The sequence below is a fragment of the Nansenia antarctica genome (genome assembly GCF_963989245.1).
Source record: "Nansenia antarctica genome assembly, chromosome: 3".
Lineage (NCBI taxonomy): Eukaryota > Metazoa > Chordata > Actinopteri > Argentiniformes > Microstomatidae > Nansenia > Nansenia antarctica.
The window spans coordinates 81,507,990-81,520,524 of record NC_137688.1 but is presented as its reverse complement, the minus strand read 5'-3'; the positions used below and the strand labels follow the sequence as shown (position 1 = coordinate 81,520,524).

The 12,535-nt window shown below is 46.4% G+C and overlaps 1 pseudogene across 1 annotated transcript; it reads right to left on the bottom strand.

Moving 5' to 3' along the window:
* Nucleotides 1-2,947: 2,947 nt before the first annotated feature.
* On the bottom strand, nucleotides 2,948-5,179 carry LOC308154480 (DDB1- and CUL4-associated factor 15-like; annotated as a pseudogene). Its single transcript has 2 exons — nucleotides 5,001-5,179; nucleotides 2,948-3,767 (listed from the first exon to the last, which is right to left on the bottom strand). The product of its transcript is annotated as a DDB1- and CUL4-associated factor 15-like (transcript).
* Between the last annotated feature and the right edge of the window lie 7,356 nt (nucleotides 5,180-12,535).

Genomic DNA, 12,535 nt, shown 5'->3' with positions numbered 1-12,535 from the left:
ACAGTACTGGTGAAGAGAAACATACCCAAGTTGTCGTCTTCTGTCCTCTTTCTCTTGGCGTCTTCCTCTCGCATTGTTGCGGCATAGCTGTGGTCATTGCTGCCCACCACACTGTCAGACCGCTCACACTGAAGGAACAAAATGCATGGTGCAATCACAACTATTGAACTAACAAAAAACACTATTATTTACCATTCAGCATCATGCTCACCTCCTGTTCCCTCTTCCGCTTCTTGGGGCCCCTGAAAACCGGCTGCAGTGACCCGTGGAGCAACGCTCTGGCCTCATCGATCCAGTGGGCAAACCTCTGCCCGTGGCTTTGAGTGAGATAGTGACAGAATAAAAAAGTAAGCCAATGTATAACAAATGCGGTTTCGGAAGTTACATTTAAAGTGAAGTCTTACCCCTCAATCTGAAACCGTTCCATTAGAGCGATGCACCACCATCTCCTCAGGTGTCCCATATCCCTCTAAAAAAAAAATAGAGAAGAAATGTGAAGTCAAAATGGTTCTGTGCGCTTGGGCAATGGGTGTTTCCAGAGATATAGACAGTATATGCTACAACAGCCAAACCGTTATGGTTTAGAATGTTAATGGTAACAGATTTAGTTTCCTCCTTGACTCTCCTCACCGTCGGAGAAGAGAAACACTGACCTCTGTGAACTGAAGTGGAGCGTCAGTGGTGAGACAGAGTGCATACTGTGAAAGGCAAAGATCTGCTTATTAGGTTATGACCATTTCAAATGAACAACATTTTCAATAGAATAGAAAGGAATTTACCATCAATATGAAGACGCCACAATCAATCCCTGCGTTTTGGCGAGGGAAACCCTGAAAGAATTGGACAAGGTGTTAATAGCAATATAACAGTTATGTGGTCAAAAGGATAATAAAGACATGTGCAAGTGCATGAGATGCAGGACAAAAGTACCTTGATGTCTCTGCCGTACATGGTTGCCCACTGGCCTGGGGCGATGCGATGAGCTAGATCACTGTCAAAATCCAGCATAAGAGTATTTGTGTCAGACAAATTGACTCTTAACTATATGAAAAATGCTACAATACAAGAACACCTAACAATGTCACCTATGACACATAATAAATGTCTCTTTTCCCCCAAATATAGCACCAGAACATGGTATATATCAGCAATTACTCTTGCAATATGACTTAGTGAAAGAATGACAAGAGAATTCATATTACTGGGTTTCCTTACATTCAACATACTATTGCATGCTTTAAGAAAGTTGAATGTTACGATAGCCACTGAACATGGTGTAAACAAAATAACTTGAAAACAGCCTTTGAACAAGGCTTCTTGGAACAAGCCGAACATTATAATTCATAGTATCCTGTTACAGACATGTTGTTTGCTAAGAACAATTTTCATTTTTTATAAATGTTTAACCCTCACCTCTCACTATTCAAAAACAACATACATACAATAAACATGAATGTGTTTAAGTGTAGGGCTATCTGGATCTACTTTGCCTTACTATGTAGAGAGAAGAGAGAAAGAGAGAAATCAGACCTTGATGGTCTTGATGGCCACACACGGCAGTTTTACACTCTGATCACACACATGCAAGTTTTTAGGTGAACACACACACAAACACAAGCACATGCACTATCTTCGGCAGGTCGCCAGGTGGAAATTGTCCTCTGCCTTTGTAACCCAAAGTCTTTCTTATAGGGGTCCTTTGTGAGGAGAACCTCCCACAGCTCAGCATAGCTTTTGTCGATGAAGTTCTCGCTTACGAGTACTTTCAGCCCTTCCCATTCCTGTTGCAGGGCAGGAATATCACACCCCGCTCTGAAGGATAGAAGAGAGCAATTGGGTTAGCACATATGCAACTAGTGTCTCACGTCTGTCAATGCAATGTCTTAAAATGCATTCTTACCCTGTCAGAGGCTCATGGAAATGCCTTGCCAGATCTGCAACGCTCTCATTTCCTGGATACTTTTTTTTATTGGGAAGTTTTTAAAAACAAGCAGTAAAAAGTAAAAAAAAAGAAAGAAAAACAGCATACAATATACAACATGACTTATTGGAACATGGAGAAAACAAATAACATAAAAGGCTTCCCTCCTGACGATCCAGTCCGCTTTTGAAGTCAGAACGGGTGGGGGGGGGGGCTCTGTGCAACACAAGGCACAGGACTGAACACCCAAAACATAAGACACAGTACCATCATAGATAGTGTAACACACAGACACGCGCATACACACACACATTCATACAGTACACAGACAAGCTTCACCCTCACACACACACAAACCCAGGCTCATCCCTAGGGAACAGAAGAGGGGGGCAGAAAATTAGCCTGGTTGCTGGATCTCATTTCGTCAGGAAAATGTTTGTTCATTTTCCATTTTTCATTAAAAAAAAAGGGAGGAGGGAGGGTGTTAAGACGGGTAGGAGGGGGGGGACAGGATACAGCCCCGATGGGCAGGAGGGTTTCGCTTCAATCAAAACAACAAAAAAAGATAATCTTTTTTTTTTCTTTTTGTTGAAAGACCGAAAACAAAAAAACATTTAAAAAGTCCAGTCCTCTGACTGAGGGTGCAGCAGGGATCACATAACTCTAACACTAGGCCACCACTACCCCCCAGACAACAAGGCTCCCCCCCCCCCCAACATGGAAGCAGACTCCAGCTCCTCACCCATCTTCTTGGGAGTATTCCTCCCAGGTCTTGGTGGGATTTGAACTCATGACCTTCTGATCACCAGTCCAACAACTCACATCAGGCCACCCCCCCTCCCAGACTACTAGGCTCCACCCCCCCCCCCCCCCCCCCCACCCCCCCGATCCAGGTGCTCCGGTCGCTGTCTGCCAGCACCTGGAGGGAGGAGCCTAGGGAGGGAGAGAGGGGGGGGAGAGAGGGAGGGATAGGGGGGAGGGAGGGGGGGAGAGGGAGGTGGAGGGAGGGAGAGAGGGAGGGGAGATTCAATGACGGAGCCGCAACATTGGTCGCAGGCCACGTAACCGCAGGGTCCCTTTGTGCAGGGCCTCGTTGGTCATGCGGTTGATGTAGCGGGAGCTGCTCTCAGGAACGAGGCACTTCATCACCGTGTTCACACACGACTTCCTGAAGGAACTCCACACACTCCCACTGGTCTGACCCTTGACCTCTGTGAGGTCACCGACGCCCACAGTGCGACACATTCCGGTGTTGAGGTCCCAGCTCACCTGCAGGCTGGAGTGGTAGGTGTTGGGCCTGCAGTGCTCCTCCTCTGCGTTGGAGAAGGCCAGCAGCAGCAGGCCGATGTTGATCACCACTGTGTTGGTCTCTGGACACACCTCCAGGATGACGACGTCGTAGTCGCTGAAGGAGCAGAACTACTGCTGCCAGGAGGCGTCGCTGCGGATCACCTCGTTGATCAGATACTCAAAGTCCAGCGTGAGCTGCTCCACACACACACTCTGTCCGCTGTGCGGTCCTGTCACTAGCTGCAGGTTGTGTCCCTTCAGGTCCGTCACTGTGAAGGGCAGCTGGACCGTGTCATCCTCATACCCACTGGCGTCCTGCTCTTGTGCCCCCGGCTGTTGGAGGCGGTACTGCAGCCGTGAGTAGTTGACGTATCCCGGCTCGTTGGACCCGGCGTTGTGCAGCGAGGGAGGGGTGGGGGGGCAGGACGATGACGTGGAGGCGGGGGACATCACGGCGTGGCAGGGAGGCGCGGGGTCCTCCTGCTCCGCGGAGGAGGAGGGGGGGGGCCCGCGGCCATCTTTGGTGTCCGGTGGAGGAGGAGTAGGCTGGCTTGGTCTTTTGGCCAGGCATCAGGGTTGAAGACTTTGAAAGAGTCCAGCATAGCACAAAATCTTGGTTGTGACCATAGCAGTATTACACAATCATGGTTGTGACCATAGCAGTATTTCCTCCTCAAACTCTCTCAACCCTGCATAATCCTCAAGATGATCCATGTTAAACCCTGACATCACAAACACTGACTTATCCTAAACTAACCTGGAATCTCATTTCATTTCCCTGCTGCTGTGCGAATGTGTCCAGGACTCTCTCAAACAAGCCACCTTCCTTTGGCTGTGTCTTGAGTGCCTGAAGCTTGGTTAACGTTTTTCTTATTTCTGAAGTGGCTGTGGGGAGGATTAAACTGTTCCTCTGCAGTGTGAGGCTGAGGCTGGCTAGCAGGCCAAACATGTCACAGAGAAAGTGGCAGAATACACAGAAAAGTGTAGTCTCCATTTCCTTCTTTATCCGTTGAGTAGTTGAGTAAATGGATACGATAAAAAATTGTTAGCTTTTGAAAATAAACTTAACCATCTAACAACTTGATGACAGTAGTGTTTGCGTTTTTTTTTTTTTTTTTTTTTTCAAGTACCGGTAATAACTTTATTGTTGGGTTGAAAATTCACACATGCAAACACCAATGTTGTAGCCATGGTATCATTCTCCAATCTTTTTTTATTAGCAAACAAGAAGAAAAAGGAACTGAACGACTCCAGTTTCTGTACAGATCGAAGTATACTACAATGTATACTATTATCATACAACTGGATTACAATACAAGTAATTAGGTCAGCAGTCACCAAGAAACAAACTTCAAGTTTGTTGAATCAGTGTTGTCTGAGTTAGGCAAGTTTAAACATTTCCTTGCAGTGTTTGCGTTTTTAACCTATAACCTGTTATATTCTGCCTAGTCCTATACTGTACTCTGACTAACAGAATTGACGATTAAAGCATTCTCTCAAGTTGCTTACACTTTTATTATAACTCCGTGTTGACCTTCTACATCCAGCTCTCCACATGGCTGTGTCACACTCAACTTCGTCCGTGCAGAAACAAACCTTATGTTTTAATACAATCCTACTGTAACATCCCTTTTCTTTTACTGAACTAAAAGATCCTATTGTAACATCCCTTTTCTTTTACTGAACTAACAGGGAGCTAAACAGTGAACAGTGAACAACATAAAGATCTTTCAAAACCATTTCTTTTTCTCTCTTTTTTTTTTTTCTTCTTCTCTCGAACACACGTAACCGCAGGGTCCCTTTGTGCAGGGCCTCGTTGGTCATGCGGTTGATGTAGCAGGAGCTGCTCTCAGGAACGAGGCACTTCATCACCGTGTTCACACACGACTTCCTGAAGGAACTCCACACTCTCCCACTGGTCTGACCCTTGACCTCTGTGAGGTCACCGACGCCCACAGTGCGACACATTCCGGTGTTGAGGTCCCAGCTCACCTGCAGGCTGGAGTGGTAGGTGTTGGGCCTGCAGTGCTCCTCCTCTGCGTTGGAGAAGGCCAACAGCAGCAGGCCGATGTTGATCACCACTGTGTTGGTCTCTGGACACACCTCCAGGATGACAACGTCGTAGTCGCTGAAGGAGCAGAACTACTGCTGCCAGAAGGCGTCGCTGCGGATCACCTCGTTGATCAGATACTCAAAGTCCAGCGTGAGCTGCTCCACACACACACTCTGTCCGCTGTGCGGTCCTGTCACTAGCTGCAGGTTGTGTCCCTTCAGGTCCGTCACTGTGAAGGGCAGCTGGACCGTGTCATCCTCATACCCACTGGCGTCCTGCTCTTGCGCCCCCGGCTGTTGGAGGCGGTACTGCAGCCGTGTGTAGTTGACGTATCCCGGCTCGTTGGACCCGGCGTTGTGCAGCGAGGGAGGGGTGGGGGGGCAGGACGAGGACGTGGAGGCGGGGGACATCACGGCGTGGCAGGGAGGCGCGGGGTCCTCCTGCTCCGCGGAGGAGGAGGGGGGGGGCCCGCGGCCATCTTTGGTGTCCGGTGGAGGAGGAGTAGGCTGGCTTGGTCTTTTGGCCAGGCATCAGGGTTGAAGACTTTGAAAGAGTCCAGCATAGCACAAAATCTTGGTTGTGACCATAGCAGTATTACACAATCATGGTTGTGACCATAGCAGTATTTCCTCCTCAAACTCTCTCAACCCTGCATAATCCTCAAGATGATCCATGTTAAACCCTGACATCACAAACACTGACTTATCCTAAACTAACCTGGAATCTCATTTCATTTCCCTGCTGCTGTGCGAATGTGGCCAGGACTCTCTCAAACAAGCCACCTTCCTTTGGCTGTGTCTTGAGTGCCTGAAGCTTGGTTAACGTTTTTCTTATTTCTGAAGTGGCTGTGGGGAGGATTAAACTGTTCCTCTGCAGTGTGAGGCTGAGGCTGGCTAGCAGGCCAAACATGTCACAGAGAAAGTGGCAGAATACACAGAAAAGTGTAGTCTCCATTTCCTTCTTTATCCGTTGAGTAGTTGAGTAAATGGATACGATAAAAAATTGTTAGCTTTTGAAAATAAACTTAACCATCTAACAACTTGATGACAGTAGTGTTTGCGTTTTTTTTTTTTTTTTTTTTTTTTTCAAGTAATAACTTTATTGTTGGGTTGAAAATTCACACATGCAAACACCAATGTTGTAGCCATGGTATCATTCTCCAATCTTTTTTTATTAGCAAACAAGAAGAAAAAGGAACTGAACGACTCCAGTTTCTGTACAGATCGAAGTATACTACAATGTATACTATTATCATACAACTGGATTACAATACAAGTAATTAGGTCAGCAGTCACAAAGAAACAAACTTCAAGTTTGTTGAATCAGTGTTGTCTGAGTTAGGCAAGTTTAAACATTTCCTTGCAGTGTTTGCGTTTTTAACCTATAACCTGTTAAATTCTGCCTAGTCCTATACTGTACTCTGACTAACAGAATTGACGATTAAAGCATTCTCTCAAGTTGCTTACACTTTTATTATAACTCCGTGTTGACCTTCTACATCCAGCTCTCCACATGGCTGTGTCACACTCAACTTCGTCCGTGCGGAAACAAACCTTATGTTTTAATACAATCCTACTGTAACATCCCTTTTCTTTTACTGAACTAAAAGATCCTATTGTAACATCCCTTTTCTTTTACTGAACTAACAGGGAGCTAAACAGTGAACAGTGAACAACATAAAGATCTTTCAAAAACATTTCTTTTTCTCTCTTTTTTTTTTTTCTTCTTCTCTCGAACACACGTAACCGCAGGGTCCCTTTGTGCAGGGCCTCGTTGGTCATGCGGTTGATGTAGCAGGAGCTGCTCTCAGGAACGAGGCACTTCATCACCGTGTTCACACACGACTTCCTGAAGGAACTCCACACACTCCCACTGGTCTGACCCTTGACCTCTGTGAGGTCACCGACGCCCACAGTGCGACACATTCCGGTGTTGAGGTCCCAGCTCACCTGCAGGCTGGAGTGGTAGGTGTTGGGCCTGCAGTGCTCCTCCTCTGCGTTGGAGAAGGCCAACAGCAGCAGGCCGATGTTGATCACCACTGTGTTGGTCTCTGGACACACCTCCAGGATGACAACGTCGTAGTCGCTGAAGGAGCAGAACTACTGCTGCCAGAAGGCGTCGCTGCGGATCACCTCGTTGATCAGATACTCAAAGTCCAGCGTGAGCTGCTCCACACACACACTCTGTCCGCTGTGCGGTCCTGTCACTAGCTGCAGGTTGTGTCCCTTCAGGTCCGTCACTGTGAAGGGCAGCTGGACCGTGTCATCCTCATACCCACTGGCGTCCTGCTCTTGCGCCCCCGGCTGTTGGAGGCGGTACTGCAGCCGTGTGTAGTTGACGTATCCCGGCTCGTTGGACCCGGCGTTGTGCAGCGAGGGAGGGGTGGCGGGGTAGGACGAGGACGTGGAGGCGGGGGACATCACGGCGTGGCAGGGAGGCGCGGGGTCCTCCTGCTCCGCGGAGGAGGAGGGGGGGGGCCCGCGGCCATCTTTGGTGTCCGGTGGAGGAGGAGTAGGCTGGCTTGGTCTTTTGGCCAGGCATCAGGGTTGAAGACTTTGAAAGAGTCCAGCATAGCACAAAATCTTGGTTGTGACCATAGCAGTATTACACAATCATGGTTGTGACCATAGCAGTATTTCCTCCTCAAACTCTCTCAACCCTGCATAATCCTCAAGATGATCCATGTTAAACCCTGACATCACAAACACTGACTTATCCTAAACTAACCTGGAATCTCATTTCATTTCCCTGCTGCTGTGCGAATGTGGCCAGGACTCTCTCAAACAAGCCACCTTCCTTTGGCTGTGTCTTGAGTGCCTGAAGCTTGGTTAACGTTTTTCTTATTTCTGAAGTGGCTGTGGGGAGGATTAAACTGTTCCTCTGCAGTGTGAGGCTGAGGCTGGCTAGCAGGCCAAACATGTCACAGAGAAAGTGGCAGAATACACAGAAAAGTGTAGTCTCCATTTCCTTCTTTATCCGTTGAGTAGTTGAGTAAATGGATACGATAAAAAATTGTTAGCTTTTGAAAATAAACTTAACCATCTAACAACTTGATGACAGTAGTGTTTGCGTTTTTTTTTTTTTTTTTTTTTTCAAGTAATAACTTTATTGTTGGGTTGAAAATTCACACATGCAAACACCAATGTTGTAGCCATGGTATCATTCTCCAATCTTTTTTTATTAGCAAACAAGAAGAAAAAGGAACTGAACGACTCCAGTTTCTGTACAGATCGAAGTATACTACAATGTATACTATTATCATACAACTGGATTACAATACAAGTAATTAGGTCAGCAGTCACAAAGAAACAAACTTCAAGTTTGTTGAATCAGTGTTGTCTGAGTTAGGCAAGTTTAAACATTTCCTTGCAGTGTTTGCGTTTTTAACCTATAACCTGTTAAATTCTGCCTAGTCCTATACTGTACTCTGACTAACAGAATTGACGATTAAAGCATTCTCTCAAGTTGCTTACACTTTTATTATAACTCCGTGTTGACCTTCTACATCCAGCTCTCCACATGGCTGTGTCACACTCAACTTCGTCCGTGCGGAAACAAACCTTATGTTTTAATACAATCCTATTGTAACATCCCTTTTCTTTTACTGAACTAACAGGGAGCTAAACAGTGAACAGTGAACAACATAAAGATCTTTCAAAAACATTTCTTTTTCTCTCTCTTTTTTTTTTTTTCTTCTTCTCTCGAACACACGTAACCGCAGGGTCCCTTTGTGCAGGGCCTCGTTGGTCATGCGGTTGATGTAGCGGGAGCTGCTCTCAGGAACTAGGCACTTCATCACCGTGTTCACACACGAGTCACGACTTCCTGAAGGAACTCCACACACTCCCACTGGTCTGACCCTTGACCTCTGTGAGGTCACCGACGCCCACAGTGCGACACATTCCGGTGTTGAGGTCCCAGCTCACCTGCAGGCTGGAGTGGTAGGTGTTGGGCCTGCAGTGCTCCTCCTCTGCGTTGGAGAAGGCCAGCAGCAGCAGGCCGATGTTGATCACCACTGTGTTGGTCTCTGGACACACCTCCAGGATGACGACGTCGTAGTCGCTGAAGGAGCAGAACTACTGCTGCCAGAAGGCGTCGCTGCGGATCACCTCGTTGATCAGATACTCAAAGTCCAGCGTGAGCTGCTCCACACACACACTCTGTCCGCTGTGCGGTCCTGTCACTAGCTGCAGGTTGTGTCCCTTCAGGTCCGTCACTGTGAAGGGCAGCTGGACCGTGTCATCCTCATACCCACTGGCGTCCTGCTCTTGCGCCCCCGGCTGTTGGAGGCGGTACTGCAGCCGTGTGTAGTTGACGTATCCCGGCTCGTTGGACCCGGCGTTGTGCAGCGAGGGAGGGGTGGGGGGGCAGGACGAGGACGTGGAGGCGGGGGACATCACGGCGTGGCAGGGAGGCGCGGGGTCCTCCTGCTCCGCGGAGGAGGAGGCCCGCGGCCATCTTTGGTGTCCGGTGGAGGAGGAGTAGGCTGGCTTGGTCTTTTGGCCAGGCATCAGGGTTGAAGACTTTGAAAGAGTCCAGCATAGCAAAAAATCTTGGTTGTGACCATAGCAGTATTACACAATCATGGTTGTGACCACAGCAGTATTTCCTCCTCAAACTCTCTCAACCCTGCATAATCCTCAAGATGATCCATGTTAAACCCTGACATCACAAACACTGACTTATCCTAAACTAACCTGGAATCTCATTTCATTTCCCTGCTGCTGTGCGAATGTGTCCAGGACTCTCTCAAACAAGCCACCTTCCTTTGGCTGTGTCTTGAGTGCCTGAAGCTTGGTTAACGTTTTTCTTATTTCTGAAGTGGCTGTGGGGAGGATTAAACTGTTCCTCTGCAGTGTGAGGCTGAGGCTGGCTAGCAGGCCAAACATGTCACAGAGAAAGTGGCAGAATACACAGAAAAGTGTAGTCTCCATTTCCTTCTTTATCTGTTGAGTAGTTGAGTAAATGGATACGATAAAAAATTGTTAGCTTTTGAAAATAAACTTAACCATCTAACAACTTGATGACAGTAGTGTTTGCGTTTTTTTTTTTTTTTTTTTTTTCAAGTAATAACTTTATTGTTGGGTTGAAAATTCACACATGCAAACACCAATGTTGTAGCCATGGTATCATTCTCCAATCTTTTTTTATTAGCAAACAAGAAGAAAAAAAATGAAGGAACTGAACGACTCCATATATACTATTATCATACAACTGGATTACAATACAAGTAATTACTGGCAAGGGACAACTACTGCAAGACCTCCTCCTCGACCGCAAACTCGACTGTCTCTGTCTCAGTGAGACATGGCAAACTCCTGACAATTTTCTCAGTTGAATGAATGTACACCTCCTGGGTTTGTTTACACCAGCAAACCCCGTCTCTCCGGAAGAGGAGGAGGTCTCGCAATCCTACACCGCGAGACGTGGAAGCTCTCTCATGTTTCTTTGCCTGTGTCAGTCATTCCAGGCTGTGGCCCTGCAATTCATTGGACCTCCTCCCACTGTTTTAGTCAACATTTACCGCCCACCGAAGCCAAACAAGGATTTCATTGATGAATTCACCACTCTTCTCACTCTCATCTGCTCACTCTCATCCATTATAATTTTGCTTGGTGACATTAATATTCATTTGGACAATAAGAATCTTGCTTCTACTAAGGACTTCATCTCATGCCTGGACAGTTTTGGTCTCACTCAATATATTGACTTCCCCACCCACTGTACAGGTCATACTTTGGACTGCTGTTCAGGTGTCACTCCTCAAAATTGCTCTGCTGCCGACCTCCCCATCTCTGACCACAAACTTGTCTCCTTTAAGGCTCTAATAGTAATAAATATTGCAGTATTTGAAAATTGACAGTGCTGTAAATAGTGTTTTTCTTACACAACACATTGCACCCACTTAATATGTCTTGGGCTACTGTTGGTGAGCTTACTAATTGCACAGATGTTGATGAGAATATCATAAACAAGGAAACATTGCAGAATTTTTATGTCGACAGTGCAAAGTTAATGTAGCCAACAAAAATATGATGAAGACATAAATACACTGTAACTGTACAATTTAAGAAAAGTAACTATTTCCACTTAGTAGTCTAAATGTTGAAGTGAGACGTTGGTGGCGGCCTTCATTTTTGACTCCGAAACTTTTTTGGGGTCACTTTTAGTTAAATTAACTGTTGTCACCCCTGTGCCACCCCCCTGAAAATGACCTAGCTCCGCCCCTGGGTAGGTCAGGTGTTAACATGGGTATGGTAGGTCAGGTGTTAACATGGGTATGGTAGGTCAGGTGTTAACATGGGTATGGTAGGTCAGGTATTAACATGGGTATGGTAGATCAGGTGTTAACATGGGTATGGTAGGTCAGAGTCCAGTGGGAACATGTTCACCAGAACACACACACACACTCATACACACATGTCCATCCCATGTTTTTTTTTTGATGTAATGGATGTGTGTGTGTTTGCTTGTGCATGCCTGCGTGCCTGCCTGATTGCATTTGTGTGTGTGTGTGTGTGTGTGTGTGTGTGTGTGTGTGTGTGTGTGTGTGTGTGTGTGTGTGTGTGTGTGTGTGTGACTGAGTTGACTGGGTTCATGGAAAAGCATTTTTGTTGCAGAGCTGCTTGAAGGTTTGTGAACCCTACCGGCTACAGGCAGCATGGTTATTTTTGTATAAAATATTAAAATGAACTTATAAAATCTTAATCTAAACCCCACAAACAAAAATACATTTTTTTTATTTGTATTGTTTATTAGCATCGATAACTTGGAGGAATCTCGTATAGCTACTAATCAGTCTGACATCTGTTCTGAGGGTTTTTTGGCCACTCCACCTCATAGAACTCAAAAGCCAATTGAATGAGGTTTGAGGGATGTCTGGCATGAACTGCCCACTTCAGGTCTTGCCACAACATCTCGATTGGATTTAGGTCAGAACTTTGACTTGGCCAATGCAAAAAACACACATTTTCTTTCTCCTGAGCCATTCTTTGGTAGATTCGCATGAAGGCTTTGGGTCGTTGTCCATTTATTTTCAGCCCAGATTTAGCTCCTTGACTGATGGCTTGACATTCTGTTCAAGAATCTCCTGGTATACCTCGGAGTTCATGGTTCCCTTAATGATGTGGAGTCAGAGAATAGACTTCCAGAAACCTTCAGGCTGGTCCAGGTGGTCTCTGTTAAGACAGGCAGTTTGGGTATTTTCTGACAGCAGAGGCTTCTTCCTAGCAACCCTCCCACGAATGCCATTGTGATTCAGTGTTCTTCTT